At 45.3% G+C, this 10929-nt stretch overlaps 1 non-coding gene across 1 annotated transcript; it reads left to right on the top strand.

The window, feature by feature from the left end:
* Positions 1-10443: 10443 nt before the first annotated feature.
* On the top strand, positions 10444-10515 carry TRNAH-AUG. The gene has a single exon. It is a non-coding gene; the product is annotated as a tRNA-His (tRNA).
* Positions 10516-10929: the final 414 nt, after the last annotated feature.

Genomic DNA, 10929 nt, shown 5'->3' on the forward strand with positions numbered 1-10929 from the left:
TTTTCATTTTGCTTATGGTTCCCTTTGCTGTGCAAAAGCTTTTAAATTTGATTAGGTCCCATTTGTTTATTTTTGCTTTTATTTCTTTTGCCCTGAGAGACTAATCTAAGAAAACATCGGTGCAATTTATGTCAAAGATTGTCTCGCCTGTATTCTCTTCTAGGAGTTTTAAGGTATTTAAGGTCTTGTATTTAAGTTTTAGAGGCTTTTGGAGTTTATTTTGTGTATGGTGTGTGTGTTTGTCCTAACTTGACTGATCTACATGCACCTGTCCGGCTTTCCCACCACCACTCGCTAAAGAGACGCTTTTCTCTATGTTATAGTCTTGCCTCCTTTGTCAAAGATTAATTGAGCATATATGTGTGAGTTTATTTCTGGGCCCTCTGTTCTGTTCCAATGATCCATGTGTTCTTGTGTCAACACTGTTTTGCTTACTGTAGCTTTGTAATATTGTCTGAAGTATCGGAGCACTGTGCCCCTTGCTTGGTTCTTTTTCCTCAGGATTCCTTTAGCAATTCTGCGTCTTCTGTTGTTCCAAAAAAATCTTAGAATTATTTGTTCCAGTTCTGTGTAGAACGTCATGGGATCACAGTAAATCTGTAAATGGCTATGGTTAGTATTTTCATTTTAACATCACTAATTCTTCCAATCCAAGAGCATGGGCTATCTTTCCACTTCTTTGAATCATCTTCAGTTTCCCTTATTAGTGCTTTATAGTTCTCAGCATATGGATCTTTCACTCCCTTGGTCAGGTTTATTCCTAAATTTTGTTTGATGCATTTTAAAAGGAATGATTTGTTTACATTCCCTTTCTGATGTTTCATTGTTAGTGTAAAGAAATGTAACAGATTTCCATACATCAGTCTTGTACCCTACTACATTGCTGAATTTGTTTATCAGTTCTAGGAGTTTTTGTGCAGAATCTTTAGGGTTTTCTGTGTATAGTGTCAGGTCATCTGAGTATAATGACAGTTTTACCTCTTCCCTTCCAATTTGTATACCTTTTGTTTTTCTTGTCTGATTGCTGTGGCTAGGACTGCCAATGCTCTGTTGACTAGAAGCAATGATAGGGCATCCTTGTTTCAAGATGTACTATTAAGTGAGAAAAAGCAAGTCTGAAACTTAGTCTAGCTGAGTTTTTAAAACATGAGTAAATAACTGGGGTGTGTGCATGTGCGTATGCACATAACCCCTAAAGGAGTGAAGAGAAAGGGCTGTAACGGTGAACACCGTACCGCTCCAGTGCCGGCATTTGGAGACAGGCAGAAATTAATGAAATGGTCGTGACGGGACATTTGTATTTTGCTCTGTGTCTCATGTTGTCTGAATTCTTTAAATTCAGAATGTATGATGAATCACTTGTTTAACGGGCAAATTTTTTAAATTATTACAGGATTGCTGGGTGAAATGATTCAATATTTTAGTTAGCAGTTACATATAACTACATTTTTATATAATAACTGTCCAAATAGAATCCTGGAAACCAAATAAATAGAAATCTGTCCTTTCTAAGAGAATCAAAACCAAAAATTGTACTTTCTCCCTAGATTCTGAAAGCCAGTAAACAAGACTTTGTGAGATAAGTTGAACAGATTTGAAACATTTGGTGTAAAGTACCTCCCACAGAGTTTATTCAGATAAAGATACAGTCACTGTGTAGTGTCATTCTTAAGCTGCCTGGCTGATGTGATGTTGAGATAAACAGACCCAGCCTCAGCACATTGTTGGAGGTTAAAACAGAGGCCATTGCAGAGCTAGCTTTCATGCTGGGTAGTTCTGGGTTCAAATCCTAGCTCCCCACTTTCCTTTTAAGCCTCAATGTCTTCATCTGTAAAATAAGGTTGTTTAAAACTTAATTGAAAAGTAAATCCTCTGGCTCAAGCTTTGCTTTACCACTTTCCCTTTTCACAGCTTCCCATAGTGCTTTGAGGAGCAGGCAGAGGTCTAAGAAAAACTAGAGTTCTGTCAGAAATGAAACCGAAAATGGACTTAGAATTCAAGAAAAATCATTCCAGCTTCCTTCTCAGCAGGATTTAACACTAAGAATTCACTGTTCATCCCTGTGCACTTAGTGGGGGGTCCTGACTGAGGGCTCTGGGGTCCCCGTTACAACCACTGAACCCTCACAGAGGCCCCCAAGCTGCTCCAACCCCAGAAACTCTAGTACAAGGTCAAGAGAATTGAAGCCAAAACCTCCAGGCCTGGCAGGGGCATGAAAGTGCAGAGAAGACACGAGAACACTGTGTCTTAAAGACACAGTGTTAATAGACCCGTAATAACTTTCACAGGACTTGGGGAACATAATGAGGTGATGAGAAGAATCTAAGCCATTTACGAATGACCTCAGGCACCGAGGCAAGGGAGAGCGCTGAGGGGTTGGGTTTGTGCCCTTAGGGAGGACAGGTCAACATTCACGAGGAAAAAATAAGATTCCAGGAAAAGTGAGTGAGAATCAGTTTGGGTAAGTACTAAATTTAAAAAGCAGTGGCTTCACCTGATTTAGCATCACCTTAAAGGATAATGTCCTACGATGGACAGACCTGACCTTTTTGTGATTTTCATCAGGCCCTTAATCCTACTGTGAACTCCTTAGAAACATGGCCTTGGGGGAATAATGAAGTAGGTCACTTTCAAGAACTCAGTAACTTGTGCGTAATTTCTCCTCACGAGGACAGTGGGCATGGGGACACGTGTTCTCAGCTGTGGGAGTGGAGCCTTGTTGCCACGGTGACCACTGGCATCAGGAACCAGCCTTCATAATCAGCCCCTTGAATGCCACTGGTGATGGGGGCTTAGCTAAATGCCTCATGCAGGAAAGCCTCTTCATCATTTGTTTCCAGCCGAGAGCAGTCAGGGTTTTGCCTTGCTTTCTGTGCCTTAATGGCCAGTTCATTACCATCCTCAGCACCAAAAAAATAAGGAGTTTTTCCTTAAGTTTGACGAGCTTGTTGGATTTTGTCTATGTTATGAAGAAAGGCCAAATATTGAATAATTGACTGCAAACTAAAAAGTTACTATGCAGACATAGAGAATAAGGAACTCCAAATCCCACAAAATCTTGAATTCTGAGTAAAACAAACACACATATGTATGCATATATGTGTGTATTAAGAGTGAAAAAAGTGTGCTGTAAGAAACTGTAGTCTTGCACTGTGGGCAGGTCTAGATTACTTTCTTTAAAAAAAAATTGAAAGAGTTAAAAGAGGTAGACCTGCAACGCTGCTGCTGCTGCTAAGTCGCTGCAGTCGTGTCCGACTCTGTGTGAACCCATAGACGGCAGCCCACCAGGCTCCTGCGTCCCTGGGATTCTCCAGGCAAGAACCCTGGAGTGGGGTGCCATTTCCTTCTCCAACTCATGCGTGCATGCTAAGTCGCTTCAGTCGTGTCTGACTCTGTGCAACCCATAGACAGCAGCCCACCAGGCTCCTCTGTCCACAGGATTCTCCAGGCAAGAACCCCGGAGTGGGTTGCTGGGCACCAATAATATTAAAAACGGGATGGGGAAAGCAGAAATGAAACATAAGATTTCAAGAAAGGTAGAGATATCACTTTGGACTTTGTAATATCGATTATGTACATTAAAAATTTAAAGGATACCATAAGAAATAGAATGTACGATACCAAAACTTAATAGGGAAAAGAAAGAATAAAGAGAAGTCAGGAAAAGAGCAATGAAAAGCACCCCCCCCCCAAAAAAAAGAAGTGGCAAAATGAGAACACACAGCAGGGAGGACAGATAGAACCAAGTCCGTCAGTCTCATTCATACACGTGATGGACAGATTAAGTGATTCCAAGTTACGTTGATTTTTTAATCAGCTGTATGCTAAAGAGACATGTGGGAGACATCTGAACACAGGAGGGTTAAGGGCAAGTTGATAGGGAAAGATAAACTTGGCTTCTCCAGGGAAGTCCCCTGAGCTAAAGGCTGCAGGTGCTGCAGTGCTTAGGACAGGGCCGGGGGCGGACTTGGGCAGCAGGCTGGATCACCTCACCAAGGGCAGGACAGAAAATGCAGTGTCCCCGTCAGGGACCCCCGACCCTCCGGGATCTACACTCGCCCTCACTGTGGAGTGCTCAGGACTGCTGTGGTTTCACACCAGCAAAGTAAAGCAGATTAAACCCAAGGAGGGAAACTAGCTAGACCAGACAGATATATTAAACCACGTAGACTTTTAGATAAAATGTCAGTAGGAAATAAAAGATTACTAACATAATGATTAAAAAGGAAAATTTCACCAAGAAGATAGAATCCTGGACCCACATGCCTCTAAGACATAGATTCAGATTTTTCAAAGCAAAGATTGACAGGATTATAGAGAGAACTTGACAAACCCATAGTCTCAGAAATTGTATACACCTCTCTCAGCAACAGATAGCATAAACAATTAGTAAAGCATTTGACATATAAGAATCATAAAACAGCTAACAACTCCCAAGTAATCCCCTGTGAAGAGCAGAATATATTCTGCTTTAAGAAGAGGTTTCCTGGGAGAAAATTAAAAACCCTTGGTATTCCACAGGGACTAGCCAGTTGAGGCCAGTGTCCTTGTACCTGGGAGAGGAGACAGCCTAGAGACAGCCTGGGGGCCCAGAGGGATAGCCGAGAGCCGAGAGGCGGTGATGGTGCTGTGAAGGCAGCGACCTCAGTGCTTCCAAAGGGGGCTCTCAGGCAGGGGCCCAGACTCCAGCGAATAGGGTTGCAGACCACTCGGGGGGTGGTGCTGGGCCCCTGGTTCCATGGCCACTTCTGGTGGAAGTGTGGTTAGAAAGGCTGTCCTGCGGGATCCCCATGCTCAGCCAGCCTCTGTCTGGCCCTCCTAGCAGGGGAGACTGAAGGCTCTTCCGGGGAATAAGAGGTTTTCACCAGGTGGAGCTTTGAGCTCTCAGCACACCCTGGTCTCCCTCTTCCCTGGTTCACCCCCAGCCAGCACCCTAGAATGCCCACTCCCCGCTGTAGGTGGGAAGAGGCCGATGGGCTTGTAAACAGTCTCCAAAGAGATGTTGGAATGATTAACTCAACTGGGCTCACACTGCTGGTGAGCATCTCCTGGCTCCGGGAGATATGGTAGGATTTCAGAGGGAAGGCAAAGAGGGCTCGGATTTGCAGGCCCTCCCCCGACACACATGCATGTCTGTGTGTCTCCAGAGTCGGAATCGAGGGGAATCGAGGGCAGGGAGGTTTCATCTCTGGTCTGGCTGCGAGCTGCCCCGCAGAGATGGGAACCCCAGGCCCCACCCCAAGGCCACTGCTGCCTTACTTCCTGCTTTTCCTGCTCTAGCTAGTCATGACATGAAATTCGAAAACCAGTCACCTGGCTGAAGAATGCAAGGTATTCAGGTCATGAAGGGCGTTGTTTACAAAGCACCAGGAGAACACCGTCTATACTTGAGATACTCCCCGCATATAATAATAGATGTGAGCTCCAGCCGTCGGGCTGCTTCATCTTGCGTTTGTCCGATTGTTTCATCATAGCCAGACCTGTCTGGAGTGAGGCATGAAGAAGCTCTCTGTTTTTTTTTTTTTTTTTGCTTTAACTTTTCAACAAGACTCACCACTGGAAATAGCAAGAAATGAATCAATCCATCAATCAGCCAATCCAGCACCTATGTGGTTTTGCTCGTTTTGAAATATACATTTATTTATCTCAATAACATGTAGTGGAGATAAAGTGCTTTGTAAGAACTGAGGCATTTTTTTCTTCCTGTAAAGACCTACACTAGAGACATGCATTATAGCAGATGGCTTGTTCTGCCATGTACTCACTTGTCATATGTTCCTTTATGCTATAGGTTCATTTTTTAAAAAATATACTCTGTAGCAGGGGTTGGTAACCATTTTCTGTCAAGGGCTAAATACCAGTCAATGCTAAAGGACTGATGATTCCAATGAACTGAATGTTCATTGGAGGGACTGATGCTGATGCTGAAGCTCCAATACTTGGGCCACCTGATGAGAAGAGATAACTCATTAGAAAAGACCCTGATGCTGGGAAAGACTGAAGTCAGCAGGAGAAGGGGACCACAGAGGATGAGATGGTTGGATGGCATCACCCACTCAATGGACATGAGTTCGAAACTCCGGGAGATTGTGAAAGACAGGGAAACCTGGTGTGCTGCAGTCCATGAGGTCGTAAAGAGTCAGATATGACTGAGCGACTTAACAACAACGGATAGCACACGCTGTCAGCTTTGTGAGCCGTGCACTGCCACACGATGACTGGCCTCTGCCTCCTCAACAGGACGGCAGCCAGGGAAGGCAGGTGAGCACAGGAGTGAGGCTGGACTGTGCCCGCGCTGGGTCCCTGCTGGGCCCCGCAGACCAAGCCGAGCTGCCAGCAGAGTGGGGGGTGAGGTGTGCAGCCTGTATGTGGTTGCAGCTGAGTGTCCTTTGTTGGGGGAGTGTATAATTTCCTTGGTTCTGTCTTGTTGCCACAAAAATTTGAAATGATGGATGGACCAGCATCACAGTCCTCAGACGGACCAGCATTACAGCTCTGTGTTACAGCTCAGTTTTATTTAGAAAGTAAAGGAAAATAGATCCTTGAGGCATGAGGGCATGCCAACCCAAAAGACGTGAAGAGAGGAGAGGCCCCCGGCCCAATTTTGGCTGCTCTTTTTATATGTCTTTTCTCCTCCCCCTGAGCCTGCCCTATGTGAATTGGGCTAGCCAGGAGGGCTGTTTGTTTTACCTGAGGTTCTCACTCCGGTCCTCAGACCCTCCTTTGTTCCATTTTTGTGGGCTTTTCCCTTTCTTGTCTTTTAGGCACTGCCATTCTGGACTCCTTTTTCCTATTCTAATTACCTAACATTACCCCCTCAAGAGTTAGGAGGCCCAATTCTTTGGAACTAGGGGGATCGAGGCCTCTCTGGCTATTTCCTGTTGAACTGGGATATCGAGGGGCATTGGGCCTACCCCTCTTGCTAGTCTCAAGCCTCTGAGTCCTTATAGTGCTGTCCATCTAAGGGTGAGTGATATTTTCCGTGGTTGGCTATAGTTTTATATATTCTTGTTGAACTGGCACTGTATGCTGTAGATTGTTGACCTGGTCAAAGACACAACAGTTTAATTGATAAAACATGGAGCAATAATAAGCAGCATCAATATGGTGATAACAGAGATTAGTAGGGGCAGTGAAAGTATAAGTGAAGTCACTCAGTTGTGTCTGACTCTTTGCAACCCTGTGGACTGTAGCCCACCAGGCTCCTCCGTCCATGGGATTCTCCAGGCAAGAATACTGGAGTGGGTTGCCATTTCCTTCTCCAGGGGGTCCTCCTGACCTGGGGATTGAACCCAGGTCTCCCACATTGCAGGCAGACGCTTTAACCTCTGAGCCACCAGGGAGGCCCCAGGAAGTAGGGGCATTAGCCATCTCCAAATTTCTCATCTCCAGGAGGATCCCCCTGGCACCCCGAGAACTCTCCAGCTTGTTCTTTGAGGTCTTTTAGGGTCTGAATGTTTTTCTTGAGGACTGTGAGACTTTCTTTAACTTAGCTGAAGGTATTTACCCAGAAATAGTACATCTCATTCAAGATGGCTCAAGTCCCTCCTTGTTCAGGGATCAGGAGATCTATCTCCTGTCTGTTTTGGAGTACAACCCCTGCCAAGCTGTGCTGCCTCTTTAGAGCTGGCCTGAGAAGTCTTATCCCCAGAAACTTAATTTTGGGATGTTCATTAGAATGGCACTCATTTGTAGTCCTGAATAGGTATCTGAGATCTCCCAGGGGCTCAAAAGGTATTGAGTGTCCTCTTCTGTTTTCTTCAATGGCTTGACTCATGAGTAGTGAATCCAGGAGTTGTGTCCTGGTGCCTTGACTGCTGTGGGGGTAAAAAGTATTACAAGGTAGGGGCCCTTCCATGTGGGCTGGAGTTGAGCCTTTGGGGACCCATCTTTCCAGACTTTAATTAGGACTTGAGTCCCTGGAACATATAGTGGTGACTCTTTATCATTTGGGTCCTGGTTGACATCCCACAAGTGTATATCCTGTTGGAATTGCCCAATGGCCATGGTATAAGACTGGAGGGTCTGAGCCTTTGGATCTAGGAAGAGATCATTGACATAAGTAAAAGGTCTCCCATATAGCATCTCATAAGGACTAAGACCAACCTGTTCTTTTTTTTTTTTTTAGTTTAATTTTATTTATTGATTTATAAAAATTTTTATTAGAGAATAGTTGATTTACAGTGCTGTTAGTTTCAGGTGTACAGCAAATTGACTCAGTTATACATAAACACATATCTGCTCTTATTTAGATTCTTTTCCCATATAGATCATCACAGAGTATTGAGTAGAGTTCCCTGGGCTATACAGTAAGTCCTTAATAGTCATCTATTTTACTTTTTATTAAATGTTTTGTTTTGTGTTAGAGTATATCCAATTAATGTGACAGTTTCAGGTAGACCAAGGCAAAGGGACTTAGCTACACACATATACACACACACATATATACACACATATGTATATTCATGTACATATATGTATATATACACACATATACACATGTATCCATTCTCCCCCACACTCCCCTTCCATCTAGGATGACTCTGCTGCTGCTGCTAAGTCGCTTCAGTCGTGTCCAACTCTGTGCGACCCCAGAGACGGCAGCCCACCAGGCTCCCCCGTCCCTGGGATTCTCCAGGCAAGAACACTGGAGTGGGTTGCCATTTACTTCTCCAACAACCTGTTCTTTAGGGGCAATACGGGTGCGGAGGAGAGCTATTGGTAAAGCCTCCTTCCATCCCAGGGAGGTCTCCTGGGTTATCTTTTTTATTGCTGATTTTAATAATTGGTTGGCTCTTTCTGCTTTTCCTGAAGACTGAGGCCTCCAGGCACAATGGTGATAATAAGTAATGCCCAATTAAGAGAGACCCCTTGGGTGACCTTATAAGTAAATGATGTCCCATTGTTACTTTGTAATGACCTGGGCAGACCAAATCTCAGAATGATTCCACGGAGCAGTTTGTTTTTTTTACCACCTCCTCAGCCTTCTCAGTCCAGGTGGGAAAGCCTTCAATCCATCCTGTAAATGTATCTATCATGGCTAATAGGTATTTATACCCTTGAGAAACTGTCATCTGGGTAGGCCCATCTGCCAGTCCTCTTCTGGGTAGGCCCCATGTCGTTGGATGGTCTGGGCCAGCTGGGGTCTTCAAGCTCCTTGGGGATTGTTTAATTGGCAAGTGGGACAAGAGGGGACCACTTGCCTTATAGTTGTTTGGAGGCATGTTCCTCTGAAGGGCCTTTCTAGTAATCTTTGGAGGGCCTTTTCCCCTAAATGAGTGGTGGCATGTAGGGAGTTAACCAACTTCCATTGGAGGTTCCCAGGCAGAAAAAGGAGTCCCTCCTGCGGAACCACCCCATATGATCATCTTGAAAGCCCTCACTCAGAGTCTCACCTTCAGTATATGAAGGAGTTTCTGGCAAATTAGTCTGTGGAACTGAGGTGGCAACCCTATTAGGTCATTGTTCTGTAACGCTGCTCTCCTAGCTGCATGATTGGCTGCTTCGTACCCTCATGCCACTTCCGTGCTCCCTTTTTGGTGTCCTTTACAAAGGGAGACTGAAACCTCAGTGGGCAGATGGACTGCCTCCAAGAGCCTAAGGATTAAATCACCATATTTGATTGGGGACCCTCAGGCAGTCAAGTGGCCCCTTTCTTTCCAAACAGCCGCATGTGCATGTAGCACCAGAAAGGCATACTTGGAGTCAGTGTAAATGGCTACTCTTTTTCCTTTTCCCAGCTCTAAAGCTCGAGTCAGGGCTATGAGCTTAGCCAACTGGGCTGAAGTACCTGGTGGCAGAGGCTTAGCAAAATTGGAGACTACTGCATACCCGGCTCTTCTTTTTTCCATCCAATTCAAAGCTGCTTCCATCAGTGTACCAGATTTCCTCAGGATTGGTCAGAGGATCTTCTGACAATCCCTCTTGGGGTTTTGTCCAGTGGTCCAAGGTTTCTAGACAAGAGTGAAAAGGGAGAGAGCCCTCGGGGGTAGCCAGGAGGGTGGCTGAGTTAAGAACCTCACAAGGGGATATAGTGAGGCCTGGATTTTCTATCAGCAGTACTTGATATCTGAGGATTCTTTGATCAGACATCCATAACGGGCCTCTCCCATTTCTGAGTTGTTTCACTTGGTGGTTGGTAAAAATAGTTTGCCCCCAAAAGAGTTTTAAAGCATCTTCTATCAGGATTGCAATAGCTGCAAGATGTCGAAGGCAGGGAGGCCAGCCTTGGGTGGTTGGGTCGAGCCTCTTGGATAAATAAGCTACAGGCTGGGGCTCAGGTCCCAACATTTGAGTGAACACTCCCAAGGCTATTCCTTCTTTTTCGTGGACATAAAGTTGGAATGCTTTTTCTGGGTCTGGCAACCTCAAGGCAGGTGCCTAAGTTAAGGCCTGTTTTATTGTAGCCTCTGCCTTCTTTTGAGGAGTTCCCCACATCAGACTTCCCTGGTGGCTCAGACGGTAAAGCATCTGCCTATGATGCAGGAGACCCGGGTTCAATTCCTGGGTGGGGAAGATCCCCTGGAGAAGGAAATAGCAACCCACTCCAGTACTCTTGCCTGGAAAATCCCATGGACGGAGGAGCCTGGTGGGCTACAGTCCATGGAGTTGCAAAGAGTCGGACACGACTGAGCGACTTCCCCTTCCTTCCCCTTCCTTCCACATCAGTGGGATTGAATCATCCCGTCCCTTTAAGCTTTTATATAAGGGCTGGGCAATTAGACCGTAGTTGGTTATCCAGATTCTACAATACCCAGTTAGCCCCAGGAAAGCTCGCAATTGTTATCGAGTTGTGGGGGAGGGCAACTGGAGGATTCCTTGTACCCAATCAGAGGACAGCCTCCTGGACCCGTGTGTAATCTGAACTCCCAAGTAAGTGACCTTTGTCTCAACCATCTGTGCCTTAGCACGGGAGACTTTATCTCCCCT

Source organism: Bison bison, unplaced genomic scaffold, assembly GCF_000754665.1.
Source record: "Bison bison bison isolate TAMUID 2011002044 unplaced genomic scaffold, Bison_UMD1.0 scf7180017864316, whole genome shotgun sequence".
Taxonomy (NCBI): Eukaryota; Metazoa; Chordata; class Mammalia; order Artiodactyla; family Bovidae; genus Bison; species Bison bison.